At 42.3% G+C, this 19273-nt stretch overlaps 1 protein-coding gene across 4 annotated transcripts in view; it reads left to right on the top strand.

Moving 5' to 3' along the window:
- The window catches only part of MAST4 (microtubule associated serine/threonine kinase family member 4), a 742993-nt gene that overhangs the window by 418136 nt on the left and 305584 nt on the right, over positions 1 to 19273 (top strand). The window lies entirely within an intron of this gene.

The following is a 19273-nucleotide window of genomic DNA, read 5'->3' as shown; positions in this document are numbered from 1 at the left end:
AAGTTTGAGAAGGAAGTTGGTTACAATGTTTCATGTTGTTACAAACTTGGCAGACTGCCGTTTATCCCTTTGATCTAAACTTGGAAGACAGATATTTTCTTTTGACAGCTGAGTGAGCAGCTAAATTCTCTCCACTTGTTATATGAAAGAATCGGCAAACTCTGCATTGGAGATTGTCAGGGGGGTTGAATCGAGATCAAGATTTTTTAACGATTAATTGTGCAGCTCTACTATGCAGTATGTGTGTATGACTAGATTTACAACAGCATAAGTTACATATTTAAAGTGTATACAAAGGCAAAAAAAAGTCTTTACTACACTTTTGCAATACAAGCACATTTCCCATGTGTTGTAGCTTTTGAACATGTTGCAAGTACATAAAAAATTCAGTTGATGTACCAAAAATATGATTAGCTCCTACCTTCCTCTTTGGCATGACAAGTATATTTTCAGCCCTGAATTCCTAAGCATGTGGTGTCAGCCCTGCTGCCTACTTCATTTTTGATGCATTTTAAAATGCACAGCCCAACCCACTCTGTTCCATCCCCTTTTTCCCTACCCCTACCTTCCCCATAGTGCATTTCTGGTTTTCATGGGAGCTATCTATCCCTAAGTAACCCTAAGCTATGGCTGGGGAGGGACACCTGGCACCCCTTTTTCCTAAAGATACAGTTTTTCTGTTATAAGGCTGGGTTCACACTATTGCGAATTGGATGCAGGTTTCCTCACATCCAATTTGCATATCAGGAGATTGTGACCGGCTCTCTATGCAGCCAGTTCACACAGGTCCGGAGCAGCTCCGGTGCGAATTGCACAGGAGTCCTGTGTGTCTTCTGGTCTGTTTCAGGTCCAAATTCAGCCAAAAATTCAGGCTGAATGCAGACCTGAAACTATGAACAGGGAGGCACGGGACCCCTGCTGTGAGCCGTTCCGTGCTTCAGTGTGAACCCAGCCTAAGAGCTTGATATAAAAATTATACACGTATTTACCTTTTTATATGACACACATTCTCAAATCACAACAACTGTAAAGTCGGTGTTTGTTTTTACAGTCAACATTTGTATTCATCGCTTCTCCTACCTATGTATTGTACGATACCACTCACTGTGAGGAGATGGCTGGTTTCTGTTGACTCCCACTATAATGTCTGTGCCTTGTATTATAAAAAGTTCAAAATATAAATAAAATATTTAAACAAGAAAAAAATTACGGAATTGTGTGAAAGAGTTGAAAATTGGCATGTATGATGAGCAGCCTTTAAAGTGCTTGTTACCCCAGCATTTCTGCTATGTGGCTACTGTACCATTTTACTTGTAAGAGAAAGTTTCCTGTTCTCTTTGTATTGCTTCCTTTGTGTGAAATCCCTGGTGTTCCTGCTAGTCCCTCTACTTTACTATTAGAAACTGACCATGCTAAGCAGGACAGCACACTGTGGTCACTTCTCTAGCTATGCTGGGAACACGGCCTGCTCTCCTCCAATGTTCAGACTTATCCTGATATGCCCCTTCTGCAGAACCATTCACTGAAGAGTTCGGTGTGCTCTGGCTTCTCCTCACCAGTTCTTATGCAGCTGATAACACAGGGCATTTAATGTGTTCACTTATAAAAAAAAAAAAAAGGTATTTATAATGCTTTTTTTTTTATATCTATACACAAATGTTTTGCCTTTCATTTCATTTTTAAACTGAGTGGGTTGTTTTACACGGTGATCGTTTACAATATAGTAGCGCTAAACCATAAATGGATGAAATATCGTTTTCTAAACACTGTGTTGTAAACAATTGCCATTTAAAAAAAAAAAAAAATGAATTACTATATCTTAATTGTACGCTACATGACACAGGTGAGAATATTCATAGACCCTGGGTAATAGGCTGGTATCTTCTGGTGATTGGACACCGGCAATGCTTTAGAGAAAATGCCCCTTGGGCAACTTTTCAATAACCCTTCCCCACTCCCTGAGTCTGCAGTTTTTTACTACTATCCCAAGGTGATGGATCTTTTTTCCCTTGGAGAAAGATTACGCCTAAACTGGCCATAGATGGAGCGAATTTCTCACAGTCAGTGTTGATGTAGGCCGGGAATCCCACCCATGGAGTCATTGTGTTCTCCTGGCGCGGGGAGCCGTCTCTGCCTGGAGAACACATTGATTACTGCTATTTGAACAGTAATCAGGTGTAAAATCTGACAGGCTAGAACCAGTTAAACCCAAGTTGATCGATTTGATTACCGGTAACTTGGGTACATTCAGCCTGCCCATACATGGTTCAAATGTCGACCGTTCCCTGCTGAACCAGCCTGAGATTTAACCCGTCTATAGCCAGCTTTAGCTTAACTAGTTTATTATTGTATATTTTGGCTCTTCAATCAGCTCTTCACTGTCTTTCAATACCACAGAACAGAAGTGCATCTGGACCAGTGGAACCACAGTAAAACCTAGGGAGCCTTATCCAGACCACACGCAATGGGTATAGCCTGAAATGTTTCTTATGCTGCTGACAATGGAAGATGTCTGAACAATGTGCGTTGTAGACTCTGCCATGTGCCAAGGTGACAGATATGTGCCCCATTGGAAACAGTTGTCTCCCCATAACTGGAGATCCCCTAAACAAGAGCCTCTGTGGCAGGATCCCTTGGTGGTATTTAAATGAAAACTGCAGATTTCAATAAATTGTAAATCATATTTACATGATGAAGCTTATTTGAGATTTAGGTGAATGAGTTTAGGTCCAGTTTAAGCTCCTATTTGATAGATTTGGTTGAGGCCGTTTCCTTTTATAGAAAACTGCAGTAAAGTTTGACAAATATATTAATGTTTTTATGTCGGAGCAATAACCATTAATCACGTATAAAAGTGTGTAGAATAACCATGCGGCACTGAGGGCCCATTTACACCTACGTGTTTTACAGCTTGGTGAAAACACATTTAAACTCCTACCCAAATTATGGAATGGAGTTTAGAGTCTTGTAGTCTATTGCATTGCTCGTTAAACCTAATGTTTAAAACCTCATACAAGCTTTAAAATGTTATGGCATTAAAAATATCTTTTCAATCTATTTAAATATGCATCTTTTATTAAACATAGCAGAAAATGTGGAAAATACAGTAGGGTGTGCTATCACACATTGTATGTTCAGGGACCACCATTGTCATTTTCAGAAAAGCTGGTCTTGAGCAATGATGTGCATCCAACTTTGGAGCAAGTGAATGTAGGCAGAAGGCAGATGAAAGAGGCTGGGAGAGATTAGCACTGGGATGGGGGGGAAAAAAACGTTAAAAAAATAATAATGAAGGAACTGTTTAACCCTTTCACTGCCAGGCGTACGGACCTCATTTCTCCCTCTGTTATAAGCTCATGTTCACTTCAATGACCATAAACTTGGCACAGAATTGTTCAGCAGACTCTGCTGAACAATTTTATAACTAATCAGCGGATTACAATCCACTGATCAGAGTTATTAACCTCAAATGCCTGACACCCCCCCCTCCCAATGCCACCTCTTACCTGTCCCCAGCCTCTCCATCTCCCGCTGCTCCCTTTCACCTAAAACTGCTCCCCCACTCTCCTTTCCTATCCCCTTCACCCCCCTTCTCCTCCCTTAGCACCGTATTCCTCCCCCCACACCCGATCCAAACCTACCTTTTGAAAGCCGGCATCCCACCTCTGCCACTCCCACCGGCTTCAGGGGCTTAGAGGGGATCATAGTATGTCCCCCCCGGCCAGTCCGATCACCTTTTCGTACTAGCTCCCACACCCCTGATCCATCCCTGCTCCAGCGGCATCCCACCTTCCCCACCCACTGCCTGCAGCTGCTGACCGGCACTGAGCTCCGTGAGCTGTCGGGCTGGAGAGCATGTGTGTGTGTGTGTGGGGGGGGGAGTGATGGGGGAGCGAAGCTGGGGCTTGGGGGGCCTTGGAAAATGTGTTTACCAGCCCCCTCCCAGTGGTACAGTGGACATAGGAAGCGATCGCTACCGATCGCTCCTATATCCACTGACAGGTTAACAAATGATCATAGTAAACCGTATATGATACTATGTGTCAGTTTATGAATGAGTAGTCTCTATACAGACACCTTATCCATTCATGTAAAGTGCTGCAGAGAAATACTTTCTTCACTCCCTCTCCTAGTCTCCAAAAAAATATATGTGGGGGTCTGTTTAGGCCTCTGATATCTCAAAAAAAAAAAAAAAAAAAAATATATATATATATATATATATATATATATATATATATATATATATATATATATATATAGTAAAGAAATAAATAAAAAAACATGGAGTGGAATCTGCCTGCTCAGTTAAGCATCTGTCTGCTGATCCCCCACAGAGCAGGAAAATTTAGCTCATTATGAATTATCGTATTTATCGGCGTATAACACGCACCCTAACTTTAAGAGGGAAGTTTCAGGAAAAAAACTTTCCACAGCCCCCTGTATATAACACGCAGGCACAGTTTACCTCTATTTTCAGGGTAAAAAAGTGAGTGTTATATGCCAAAAAAAAACGTACTTATCTGAGATCAAAGCCCCCGCAGTAGTCCTCATTCCCCTCCTACGTCACCGCCATCTCTCCTAGAGTGACTTCCGGGTATAGCGGCTCCGGCGCTGTAACTGGCGGGAGCCGTGATGACATCATGTGCATGTGCATGGGGGCCACCAGTCACGGCATGATCGCCTTCAGAAACGGCACGCTCAGTGCGCCTGCTCCGTTGTCTACGGCACATGCGTGTAGGTTTAGGAGATATTTATTGCACCTACAGGAAAGCCTTAGGCCCCATACACACGATAGAATCCATCCGCAGATAAATCCCAGCAAATGGGTTTCTGCGGATAGATCCTATGGTGTGTACACGCCAGCAGATCTGTTTCCGCGGAGAAATCTCCTCTGGGATGGATTCCAGCAGATCGGATATTTGCTGACATGCACAACAAATCCATCTGCTGGAATCCATTCCAACGGATGGATCCGCTCGTCTGTACAGACTTACCGGATCCATCCGTCCAAAGGGATTCCCCGCACGCGTCGTAATGATTTGACGCATGCGTGGAATTCCTTATATGACAGCGTCGCGCCGTCGCCGCGTCATAATCGCGGCGACGGCGCGACACGTCATCGCGGATTTCGATGCGATGGTGTGTACACGCCATCGCATAGAAATCTTCTGAAATCCTCGAGAGGATTTATCCGCGGATACGGTCCGCTGGACCGTATCTGCGGATAAATCCTCTCGTGTGTATGGGGCCTAAATCTAGGCTTACACATAGGTAAAAGTGGTCTGTAAGGGTTTACAACCACTTTAAGGCCTGGTTCACACCTATGCATTTTTTTGTACATTTTCAGTGTTGCAGAAACATACTTCATGGTTTCTTATGGATCATGTTCACATCCTTCCTTTTTTTTTTTTGGAAAGGTCCAGGGACTTTTTTTTATGGTTTTTGGTTTTATAGACCTCAATGGATCAAAGAGGTGTATTGCAAAATGCACCTGGAATATGCAAACTGCAACCTGCATGCATGTGAACCAGGCCTTAAAGTAATATCGTTTTCTAAGCAAGCAGTAATTGCTTGAGGTGACCATAGACAAATCAAAATTCGACTGATTCAGCAGTGACCGGCCATATTTTGATCAGTGTGTGGCCAGATAATGTTGGAAAACCTTTCTCAATTAATAGACTACAGCCGCTGATCACGCCTTTGCTCATATTTCATGTTTGGAGGTTTACAACAACTTTAAAATATGCTACAGTATGTGGAATTTCTTTTGTTTAGGTTTTGCAGCTAAAATTCCACAAAGGGTAAAAGGCGATGTTTGTGATGCGGAAATTGAGTTTCATTCCACCATAAACAAAAACCATGAAAAGTAGTGATGCATGATATAAGCAAGTGCCCTGCAATAATAATACCTGTAAAAAGGATTTCCATAAAGAAGATGGAAGAATAAAAATATCTGCAGTACGAAAGCTTCTATCAAGTTTAGTGTTAATAACACGCGTGCATTACTAATATAGTTATCAGTAGGGTAACAGCCTGATTTTCAGTCTCAGCGGGAGTTTTTGTGCACATGAGTATTATTATTATTGTTGGACATTTACAGCATAAATTTTCCTGACCTGTTGGCCCTGCATGTATCATTCTACAACGGAGTCTGGATTCTGAAGTGAAGAAATGCTTTAATGAAAATGCTGGAATTGGAGAAGTTTTTAGCACCTGTCAAGCATCATGTTTAGACAGTTTTACATTAACCATCATGGAATGAACAATGTACTGGTTGCATTAGATAAAGAAATTTAAAAAAATATACGGTGTGTGTGTGTGTGTGTGTGTGTATATGTGTGTGTGTGTATGTATATATATATATATATATATATATATATATATATATATATATATTTTTTTTTTTCCCCCCTTTGTTGCCAATTATTTTTTGTAGTGCTTAGAAGTATGTTGCAGATCATTGTACTGGCACATTATGAATGGTGGATCAGTTGGGCATGAATGGACTACAGGGAATGATGTGATGGTGTAACACAGGGGTGCCCAACCTTTTGAAGCGTGAGGGCCACTTAAGCGACTTGGTAACTGTTTGCGGACCACAATGAGCAGAGCGGGCGGATGGCAGGTCCGTGTCCGCTCTGAATATGCAGAGCGGACACGGGCACACAGCCCACTACACTCTTGGATCGGATTGGTGGTAGAACACAAATGGGATTACATCTGTCACTCCGTAGAGGTGATTCCAACTTAGGCCCTATTTTCACTAGATACACCTCTGAATTGGACCTCTATGGCAAGCACTGAAACTGCGCCAAATGTGGAAAAATTTGAAACCCATCTTTCAGATAACCTTAACAAAAAAAACGCTAACAAAACTAGTGGTATTTATCATCCCTTGTGACACCTTGGGTAGTGACCTATGCTCTTTATGGAGAAATCTGGGGTTTATTAGACCCCTGATCCCTCCTCTGCCCTCCAAGGCATATTGGCTGCTTTCTTAGCTGATGCCAGCCAGGTAAATGCAGAACCAATACTGGAAGTGATGAACTCTTCATAACTTAAGGCCATAGTTGTCACAGAGGAGAGGGAAAAACTGATGTTCCTCCTTCTTCTTTGTGCGCTGCCAATCCGACCAGATGGAATGGGAGAGCCTGGGAGAACAGGGGAGGGCTGTGGCTGAACGCAGCAGGGATAGCGCTGCCATTGTCCATTAGCAAAGGTGCTGAAAAGGAGATCCTGCCTATGCTCAGGAGGAGAGAAGAAGAGACCCTCAGACCCTGGGAAGTGCCTTGCTGCCCAGCCACTCAACAGCGCCCCCTTCATATGGCAGGCAGCCTAGATACGCCTCTGGTCCAATTGGATTAGACTGACCGTGTAAAAGGGGCCCATGGCTGCTTTTCAGAGCAGGAGGTCATGGGCCACATCAGAGGGCTCCGCGGGCCACATGTGGCCCCCGGGCCACTGGTTGGGCACCCCTGGTGTAACATAGTCCTAACCTTTCTGGTTTATTGCTTGCACCCTGTTCCAAAGGTGAGCACCCCTAAGCTGTCTCTTCACTGTTGCAGATGACACGGATATTTGGTGTGTACTATTTAAAGAGACACTTGCCCTTTGCAGCCATGCAAAAATTGGATTAAGCTACATAAAGACCGCTGCATTCTATGTGAAAACAAAGGTCTCTCACCAGGGGTCTAAAGCACCCCTCCATTGAGCCAGAGTCAGAGCTGCTGTACTAGCTATGTAAAGTTAGTATACCGATCTCTCACACTGAGCTGTTGCGCTTTGACAGATGGACGGCCCCCCCACCTGAACACTCGGCTCAGCAGTCTCTGCCATTGGCTGAGAGCACTGATTGGAAGAGGGCCGGCTGCTGGTTTTCCAGCATGCTTGTTCGACGGAAGCTGCCCAAATTCACCGGCTTTTATCAGACATTCCAATATATACATGTGCCAAATGCCGGACAGTTTTTTTTTGTAACTGCCTGATGTATCCTGATATTTGGGCCATGTGTACCAGGATTTAGAGTTCGCTAATTAGTAGGCAGCATGGGTTTTACTGATTAGATGGCTCAAGCTCACTGAGGGATGTACCAGACCCCTACAGGGAGACCACTGTTTCTACACAGAGCGGTTGTTCTCTGCAACATGACAGTGAAGGCAGGCTCTTTTATTATAGCTGTAGCTGCTTTATTAACTTAACCAGGGATCTACAAACTTTTCAAACATAGGGTCAGTTTACTGTCCTTAGGACTATAGGGGGCCGGATGTGGCCCGTGGAGATAGAAAATATCCCAGGCCCAGCATCGGTGAGAATAAACTTTGTCTTAGTGTTGGTGGTCAGTAGGAGTTGAGCCCAATCTTTGGTATTAATGGGAGGTATAGTGCCCCATCATTGGTATCAGTGGAAGAAATAGTGCCCCATTATTGATATTAGTGTGAGAATTTGTGCCATATTATTGGTGTCAGTGGCATGAATTATGCCCTGCTGTTGGTGTCAGTGGGAGGAACAGTGTCTCATATCATTGGGAGGAATAGTGCCCCAAGGGCAGTATAATGGCTAGGAAAGGGCAGCAGTTTGTGGACCACTGAACTAAACAAAAGGCCAGGCTGTAATTACTTATACTGTAATTTTACTACATCTGGAATATGACAGCGTTTTACATGAGTTTGGTTGGATCTAATTATTATTTTTTTATTATATTTCTTCTGTACTTTTGCCTATGTGACCTTCAGTCCATTTTTCTTCTTTACATTTGCAGTCAGGTTTGACAAATACTGTCATTATTTTTGAGACTCCTCCCATCAATGTATTAAAATATGAAAATGCTATTTGGGCACTGATGTCTTTGGATTTCTGTTAGTTGTCTCATATTGCTTTAAAAAACCTACATTTCATAGTGCTGGTATACACTGCTAATTTTACGATCAACTTAACTTAACTTGCTGGTTTAGCTGTGTGTGTCATTTTATTATTCGATCGATTTAGCTTGTTTTACGTACTGTAAGTGGCAGTTGGTAGTCATAGAGACATCATATACTTAAAGTGTACATTTTTTGTTTTGGAGAAATATATTGCTTTAAATTATTTTTTAAAAAAAGAAGAGAAAAAAAATCAAACTAAGCCTTTTAAGCGTTCTTGGTATAACATTAGACCAAAGTGAGCCCAGTGTATCGCCTGATGGCTTATACTCAATACTTAATTGGCTATATTCAAGCCATGGATTTTAATATTCTATATTTTTCTTCGTGTGAATGTAAGATTCAGAATTGAATTTAGTTTATTGCACATTGGCCCCTCTGGGAGCATGGAGGGGAAGCAGGAGGCGTGATGATTGACATGCGTCCTCTGGGAGTGCTTTTGGACAATGTATTTTATTTAGTTGGAAAATCTCTGAGAATCAGGGAGCTTTCAGTGCAAGGCATGCAATGTTTAATACATCACTACTACGTGTACATTTTCTACATGTTCCATTAATTGGTTACTGTATGACATGTATGGGGGATATTTATATGAAATAATATATAAAAAAAACAAGAAAGTAAAAAATGAAGGAAACCGGAACAAAGTGGGCAATTAGCCATTTCCTGTAGAATAATCCATTAAACCCAATTTCTATGAATTGTGGGGTCATACCCATCTCTCCATTTTACTTTTCTCCTGTGCTTTTTTTCTTTTAGTGCCCTTGACCTACTCCTAATACGTGGAGATGGAAGCTGTTTTTTTTTTGTTTTTTTTTTTAATAAAGATTATTTTTGGTTCTCCTATTTATTGACATAAATTCTGAGCTCTTCACAAGTACAGTGCCTTGAAAAAGTATTCGTACTCCTTGAAATTTACCACATTTTGTCATGTTACAACCAAAAACGTAAATGTATTTTTTTAGGATTTTATGTGATAGACCAACACAAAGTGGCACATAATTGCAAACTGGAAGGAAAATGATAAATGGTTTACAAATATGTGAAAAGTGTGGCGTGCATTTGTATCCAGCCCCCCTGAGTTAATACTTTGTAGAACCACCTTTTGCTGCAATTACAGCTGCAAGTCTTTTTGGGGATGTCTCTATCACCTTTGCACATCTAGAGAGGGAAATTTTTGCCCATTCTTCTTTGCAAAATGGCATTGGATGGAACAGCAATTTTCTAATCTTGCCACAAATTTTCTATTGGATTTAGATCTGGGCCATTCTAACACATGAGTAGACTTTGATCTAAGCCATTCCATTGTAACTCTAGTATGTTTTAGGGTCGTTGTCCTGCTGGAAGGTGAACCTTCGTCCCAGTCTCTTGCAGACTCCAACAGGTTTTCTTCTAAGATTGCCCTGTATTTGGCTCCATCCACCTTTCCATCAACTCTGACCAGCTTCCCTGTCCTTGCTGAAGAAAAGCATCCCCACAACATGATGCTGCCATCGGTCATGGGTGATAATCTTTTGCGCTACTGTGAGTAGATAGTGTGTGTTCAAGGTGTGTGTGTGTGTGTATCTGAGCTGCAGTATCTAAATAGTGATCACTGTGCACCAATAATAAATTAATGTATATAAAGTGATATCGCGCTCAAGAAAATACATCAATCACAAACACATCCAAAAAAAATGACTGCAAGTCAAATAGGAGTAACCAGTGAAAGTAAATGAAAAAGTGATCGCTCAAAAGTGCAAATGTGACAAAAAAAGGAGGTACTTCAAAATAAGTACCTAAATCCAGTACCAGGTGACTAAAACAAAAATTATATAAATATTAACAAAAAATATTAACCAGCATGGCTACCACAGCATCTTGCAGCGGCATGCTATTCCATCCGGTTTGCGTTTAGTTGGACCATCATTTATTTTTCAACAGGACAATGACCCCAAACACACCTCCAGGCTGTGTAAGGGCTATTTGACCATGAAGGAGAGTGATGGGGTGCTGCGCCAGGTGACTACCTCTTGAAGCTCATCAAGAGAATGCCAAGAGTGTGCCAAGCAGTAATCAAAGCAAAAGGTGGCTACTTTGAAGAACCTAGAATATGAAATATATTTTCAATTGTTTCACACTTTTTTGTTATGTATAATTCCACATGTGTTAATTCATAGTTTTGATGCCTTCAGTGTGAATCTACAATTTTCATAGTCATGAAAATAAAGAAAACTCTTTGATTGAGAAGGTGTGTCCAAACTTTTGGTCTGTACTGTATATGCAGAATGTCTATCTTCAAATGACCAATGATCAAATGATGTTATGTAGGTTACGTCACGCACCTTTGTGACTTCATCAGGGGACTGATGAAGTCACAAGGTGCGTGACGCAACAACGTAGGGCACGTGAGGCTGACGCATACCGGAAGTGACTGGGATTCATGTGAGAAAGCGTTTGGAACGCTAATTTTGCATTGCACTGCTTCCTTTATTTATATTTTATGTAAGATTTTATTATTAAACATGTCATCCTTTATGGTAATACACTATTGGAGCATCTTTCTGTTTCTCTCCCCCCCCCTCCATGATTGTGATTCATATTGAGGTGACACTGCCCCCCATTGGAAGCCACTAATCCCTGCAAACCAGAAAAGTTGCACCAACAGGAGATCGTAAGAAGTTGATAAGAAGGAGGAGAGAATGGAAGCTCGAGGCTGACCTATTTGAGATCCTGATATGCCCATTACCATCTTTATTAAGGTTCTGGGAGACCGGTGGGAGGATTCTTGCTTGTTTCAGAGTACCCATCACTGAGTACCACCCTATATGGACTATTTCCATAACATCATTTGATCATTGGTCATTTGAAGATAGACATCCTGCATATACATGTGACTCTATATAAATTTTTATCACTATTGTCATAGTGACCATCGTTATTAATATTTTTGTTAATACTTATATAATTTTTGTTTGTCACCTGGTACTGGATTTAGGCACTTATTTTGAAGTACCTCCTTTTTTGGCACATTTGCACTTTTGCACTTTTTTATTTACTTTCACTGGTTACTCCTATTTGACATGCAGTAATTTTTTTGGATGTGTTTGTGATTGATGTATTTTCTTGAGCGCAATGATGCTGCCATCACCATATTTCAGGGTGGGGATGGCGTGTTCAATGTGATGTGCAGTGTTGGTTTTCAGCCACACACATCGTTATTAAAGCAAACTCACTCATCTATCTATGTCTCAATAATTAATTTTTCAGAGAAATTACTTTGAACCACTCCTAGCATTTCTGGCCATGGGCATCATGAGTAAGGGCAGATGATTTATGTAGCATTAACTTCCTGGAATCCATCTGCCCTTGGCTCACGCTTTGTAGCCAGGAGGGTGTGCTTACCCAGGAAATCCCCCTTAAGGCTCTTGTGATATGACATCATTTGCCAAGGCCTGGAAACCAGGAAGTAACTGAATAAATGTAAACAAGTAAATATGATATACTTTCCTATGAATTTACTAATACTAGCAGCATAAGGATTAAAAATGGTCAATGTTGATTGAGAGAATAAAGTTTAGTCAAGATTTTTTTTTATTTTTTTTTATTGTAATAATATTCAAATCTGCATTCTCAGGTGCATGCAACTAAACAAAAAAAAAGTTCCTTCTGCTGCTCTCGGCTTCCACCAAAGCTCTAAATTCCTTTATGAGTGCTGTGATTGAATGTCCTGTTAGTTTGCGGTCTATGGTCCCAATATATGTTGGAACACCTCCCTTTCTTGCTCACTCCAGATTAAAAGAAGTGCAGGAGAAACCAGAGAGGTTTAGGAGCTCACTGAGGACCATACAAGGAGGCAGAAAAACACAGTAAGAAACTATTTAATGAAAAATAGATTACAGGGCCATCAAGTAGTAGGTGAGGAAGCATTATTTTTGAAGAATAGGGATATAGTTTAATATCACTTGAATTTTTTACACATCGTATCATACAGAAATCAAAAGTGGATGTGATTCTGCGCAACGTATCTCACAGAATTAGTGACACACAAAAGTATGACCACATGAGAACCCAGAAATTGGGAACCAAAAAAATATATTTTAGAAAAAAGTGATGAGTGATAAATATAATAAATATATATAATATTATAAGAGAGTCCTCAAACTCAAGAATACATAAAATTGCAATAAAGTCCAAAAAGATATATAAATCACTCCAGCAAGAAATGCTGGATAAGTGATGTGCAAGAAATAATCCCAAAATAAATATGGTGAATCCTGCCAGATAGGGATGTTTCATAATGCTGAATTCAAAACATGAAATAATAATGGCAAGTAGATGATGAATCGAATCCTTCCCTGTTCTCACTAGCCTCTTACCTCCAGGCAGATGAAAATAGACATCCAAATATATCCCACACTCGCAGTCCTCTATAGATTATTCCAATCCGTCCACCCTTTCAGCTGATACCGCGTCTCCTTCACAAATCCACACAGCACTCAGCCCCAAATGTAAGAAAGAGAGAACAGAAGGAGGGACTCCAATAGTGAAGTACAGTAAACCAGGGGAAATTTATTGAAGGAAAAGCCTGTGCTTACATTTAACAAAATTAAAAAGTGCAGCAGTAATAAAAACGAGCGGCGTTCCACAGCGCCGGCGTACGTCTGTCCAATCCCTACGCGTTACGACACGGGATCACGTGTCTTCGTCTGGGGAGATACATGCTGTATCATACAGCATGTGGGTGCACCTCCAGCTGCTGTGTTGCAATTCCGATGACAACGCACCGCGGTTCCCTTGTTACCGCAACAAGAAGGTATGAATTGGCTATAAGGTTTGAATCACACTTTCGTGGCCTTTTGCATTTTAATCCCTTCCCACCACTACCTCATGGCCCTTTAAAAGGTTGTTAACGCTGGGAAGTGAAGACAGGCATTATGAAACAAGAAAAAGACCGGCATTCCGATCATGTGACTACTGTGATTGACAGTCACAGTGGTCATATGAATGGAAAGCTCCTGATCGCAGGTATGCACACAGGGAGCGCGCACTCAGCACAGTATTGTGCTTACATAGTGCCTGCATATAGGTGGCGCCTCTTCTTTCAATCCCACCCACCGTGAGGCTGCGTATATGTGTACGGGCTGCAAGAAGTGGTTAAATGGCACCCCAATACAAAGAGGCAATGCAGCTCCGATGCACATGCCTCACAGCTCACCACAGTAAAGCACTACCATGTGCTGTGGTGCACTGCATCAGAAAAAAAACTACTGTATTTGCCGGCGTATAAGACGACCCCCCCTAATTTTTCAGCTACAATTTTGGTTTTGGGATATACTCGCCGTATAAGATGAACCCCTTTCCTACTAGTCTGTCTGGAAGCTGAGGGGTAGCCAGAACAACTGCTGACAGGAAAAAACGCTGACAGGAACATGCTTTATTCAGCTTTTTCAAATCTCACTGTGCCCATGAACATGACTCACTGTGCCCATGAACATGACTCACTGTGCCCATGAACATGACTCACTGTGCCCATGAACATGACTCACTGTGTCCATGAACATGCCTCACTGTGCCCATGAACATGCCTCACTGTGCCCATGAACATGCCTCACTGTGCCCATCAACCTGCCTCACTGTGCCATACCTTTTGTCCTGTACTGCGGTGGTCCATTATTCAAAAGCCGCACCTCCTTCTCATGCTGTTCCGTGATAGGCGCCAGTGTTCTGCCTATCACGGAGGTCCTCTCGTCCGAAGCCGAGGATGAGAAGACATCCGTGATAGACGGAACACCGAACAGAGGCTCTGCTGGGAAACCAAGTGTTCCGCCCATGGAACACCACAAGGAGGCGCGGCTTTTGAATAATGGATGCCCAAGTTCTGGTACCGGTGTATAAGACGACCCCCGGGTTTTGAGGCAAGTTTTTAAGCCCAAAGAACGTCTTATACATCGGAAAATACGGTATGCATGTCTATTTTATTTTATTGCATTGGCAGTCTATTTATTTGAATGGGCTGCCTTTGAACAACACACTCTAACACATAATATAGGATGCATTAATGCAATGCACCAAAACCGTAAAGTGTGAATGGGCTCCAAATGCTCTATCATACGGATTGACAGAATTTAATGCATTCTTGTTAACTTATACATTTCTTATTTGTATGCAAATCGCAATTCGCAACATTTAATGAACACGTCATAGTTCCTAAAATACCATTGAGTTCTAGCTGGCAATACATGTAGGTTTTCTGAGGTGTGTACAAAGGAGTGCAGAAAAGTAACCATTCCAGGTCAGAAAACTAATTCTGGTTTGTGATTGATTAAAAAAAAAATATATATGTGATTCCACTTAAAGGTTATATTTGTACATTTATAATTTTGATGAGAAAATTGGGAGATAACATAATAAATATGGTAAAGATAATTGTTATCCAGTCCCTTGGATCAACACTGACCATGTTCACCCAAACCTTAAAACAAACCCTTAACACCTAATCCCTTACTGCAACATGTAGGGCCAGATTCACATAGGTTACACGGATCTAAAGATCCGCTAACCTATCTGATTTAAGATCCGCCGCCGCAAGTTTTTGAGGCAAGTGGGTAATTCACAAAGCACTTACCTCAAAACTTGCGGAGGCGTATCGTAAATCCCCCGGCGGAATTCAAATTCCGCGGCTAGGGGGAGTGTACTATTCAAATCAAGCGCGTTCCTGCGCCGATTGAATAGCGCATGCGCCATCCGCAATTTACCCAGCGTGCATTGCGCTAAATGACGTCGCAAGGACGTCATTGGTTTCGACGTTAACTTAAATGGCGTCCAGCCCCATTCACGGACGAGTTACGCAAACAACGTAAAAACATTGGCTGCACCTCATAGACCCAGGGGTAACTATCCGCCAAAAAACTAACGCAAACGGGCGGTCTTTAATTTCTGAATCTGCGTATCTCCTCATTTGCATATTCGTCGCGGAAATAAACCGAAACGCCACCTAGCGGCCGGCCTGGAATTGCAGCCTAAGATCCGACGGTGTAACACAGATGGCCCACTGCCGGGCCGTGGGCCATTTGCAGCCGGGCCGCGAAGGCGGCAATGTGTTTGGTGCGGTGGCGGGCAAACAGAGAGATGACATCTCTTACCGCCCGCCTGGATGACGGCACTTCCACCAACACAGCGGGGCTGCTACACTGCAGCGAGGTGCGGGAGCAGAGAGATGAGACAATCTCTCGCCGCCCGCCCGGAAGACGGCACTTCTGCCCACACAGCGGGGCTGCAATACTGGAACACGGCACTTCCGCCCAGAAGGGAAAATCAAAGGAAATGGTCTGCACTGGGGGTCTGTACAGAGGAGGTGGCCTGCACCGAGGAGATGGTCTGCACTGGGGGGTCTGTACCGAGGAGATGGTCTGCACTGGGGGGTCTGTACTGAGGAGATGGTCTGCACTGGGGGGTCTGTACTGAGGAGATGGTCTGCACTGGGGGTCTGTACTGAGGAGATGGTCTGCACTGGGGGGTCTGTACTGCGGAGATGGTCTGCACTGGGGGGTCTGTACAGAGGAGATGGTCTGTACTGAGGAGATGGTCTGCACCGGGGGTCTGTACTGAGGAGATGGTCTGCACCGAGGAGGTGGTTAGTTCTGGTGACTTGCACTGAAGAGGTGCTCTGTACTAAAAAGATGGCCTGTATTGAGGAGAGGAGGTGGTCTGTACTGGGGGTTTGTAGTGAGGTGCTTTGTACTGACCCCTGCACTCTGTATTATGCACCCCTGCACTTTGTGCCCCACGCACTCCAGACCCCTTTACTCTGTGCAGTATCCTGAGCCCTGAAGCAAATACGTTATGCACTCTCCTGAACAGGTGTCACACGAAAAAGGCAAGTGAAAAACTGCATCTGGTGGCAGATTCTGCATTATGGTGAGTTTGAACTATTTCATTTTACATTAAAATGCAATGACAGAAACAATGCACTTCAATCATCCCAACACCATATCAGCCATTGTTCTGTGATGATTGAAGCGCTAACACCAGCCATTTCCTTGACAAATTGCCCGCGAAAAGCTACATAATAACCCAACCCCCCAGGCCTTGGCCCGATTCTATGCCACAACACCGGTCCTCGGTGCCAAAAAGGTTGGGGACCACTGTCTTATAGGACCTGATAACGTTGGTAAATTTTGAGTGCATGGAACTGAGGAACCTCGAGGGGAAGGGATATCAATAGTATTTGGTAACACATTCATCTTTATAATTCTGATACGTCCAGGCCAGTAGAATGTGGGGTTTGTCGAATCAGTGCAAATCAGTCACTTTCCAAGTGTATAGGGTCTAAAAGTTATGTTTACAAAGATCAGAGTAGTGAGTTGGAAGATCAATATCTAGATACTTTTTTCTTTCAAAAGAAATTGCAGTAAATCGGTTGTGAATTTTGCGTTCAATAATGATTGCTGTAATTGGCTTGCAGGAGACGGGGGATATCTCATAAACCATACAGGTTTAGGAGATATCCTGGTTAGCTACAAGCAAGCCTTATTATATCGGCTTAAGTGTAGCATAAAGTGGTCTGTAATGCCGTGTACAGACGGTCGTTTTTTGTGATGAAAAAAAACGACGTTTTAAAAAACGTCATTTAAAATGATCGTGTGTGGGCAAAACTTTGTTTTATGTCTTCAAAAAAACGTAAAAAAAAAATTCGAACATGCTTGAATTTTTTGTGTCGTTTTTCAAAACGTCGTTTTTTGTTTCACAGAAATTGACCGTGTGTGGCAAAAAACGACGTTTAAAACGACGTTTTTAAACCCGCGCATGCCCAGAAGCTAGTTATGAAGCGAGCTTCAATGGAAAAAAGTGGTGAACGTAACCTCGCTTTGCTAGAGCATTGTGAAAAAAACGATGGTGTGTAGGCAACGTCGTTTTTGAAAATGAAGTTTCAAAAACGTCGTTTTATTTCATGATTTAAAACGTCGTTTTTTTTCCATCACAAAAAACGACCGTCTGTACGCGGCATAAGGGTTTACAACCACTTTAAGCTGCAGCCTAACGTACAACATCAGGATCAGCTCCTTGGTCAGTCGAAGCGCCCGTAGAGCCTCACACTCTGTGAAGTTGTCCAGCAGGGTCCTCTCCGGAAAAAATGTTGTGGAGCCATCACCACAACCCTCCTCCGACGCCTTCCAAGCAAGTTAAATTGCAAAAGATTGCATTTAAAAAGCTCCATAGTGGTAATGCTGCTAAGCACTCTCTCAACTTCCAATCACTCCAACAGGAAATGCCAGCAAAAGGGTGGTGTTAAATACTGCGCCTTTTTTCTGTTTTGTTTGTGAATTGGACTTAACAGCTTAGCGCACAATTTTTACATTTTTTTAAAAATGTTTTTTTTTTTTTTTTTTTATGAATTTAACTTTATTTACTGCACTCCATTTAACTAATGGTTATTTTACAAAGCTGAACATTTTTTTAAAATCTACAGGGGCTACTGCAAAAGCTGATTTCTGTAAAATGTAAATTTGGCCTTTAACTCTTTCTTTTACCTTAACACTTTCCCTGCAATAAGGTAAAAAGTCCCAGTAGTCCCAGAAGGACCCCTGGATCTCCACCCCAACTTCAGGAGCTGGTAGGAGTGCAAGACCAGGCACTCCTGCCAAGCTGCCGCCCCATCTTCTCCAATAGCAAAAGTCTAGCTGTCAGAGGAGATGGGAATCGGGGGCCAGTAGTTGGAAGGCTGTTCCTGCTGTTTTAGAAGTCATGAAAGACTCAAGGGGCCTGAGAATTATAAAATAAAAAATCCAGGTTTCTGTCTGTTTCTCTTACAATTACAACAGTAATATGTGCAGTGGAAAGTATCCCACTCATGAAAAAAAGCTTGCTTGTTGTTTTGTCAGTGGTCTCTCCAAAATATTGCTTCATTGTCCTGCAATGTGAGACTCCATTTTCTGAATCTTCATTTTTTTTTTTTTTTTATGTAACATCAATTCATTCTAAAAATACCAACTTGAGTAGACCAGTAGACCCTTTACCCCTCTGCCAACCTCTTACCATGCATGCAATATAACAGTTTCATCTTCAGTGACTCAGTAACAAATTACTTGCTTTGCCACTGCTGTCGCACTTCATCATTTCACTACCTAGTTGCATTGAAGTGTCAGCTGTTGTATAGGGGATGATGGTAAGTTCTTATAGAGAAGGAATGCATTTATATTACACTTGGTTTAATTAAACCTGTACTGAGAGGAAGTCAGAGGCTGCCATTTCTGAAAAGCCAGCACAGGAAAACAAGGATGGAGCTGCTCAGCTTCCAGGAGTCCAGAGTACATTTATTAATATCCTGCAATATTGGAAAAGTCTATCTGCTCCTTTTACGCGTTTCACTTCAT

The sequence above is a fragment of the Rana temporaria genome, chromosome 1 (genome assembly GCF_905171775.1).
Source record: "Rana temporaria chromosome 1, aRanTem1.1, whole genome shotgun sequence".
In the NCBI taxonomy this organism is placed as follows: Eukaryota; Metazoa; Chordata; class Amphibia; order Anura; family Ranidae; genus Rana; species Rana temporaria.
Note: the sequence above shows the minus strand (reverse complement) of the source record. Positions and strands in the feature narration are given on the sequence as shown.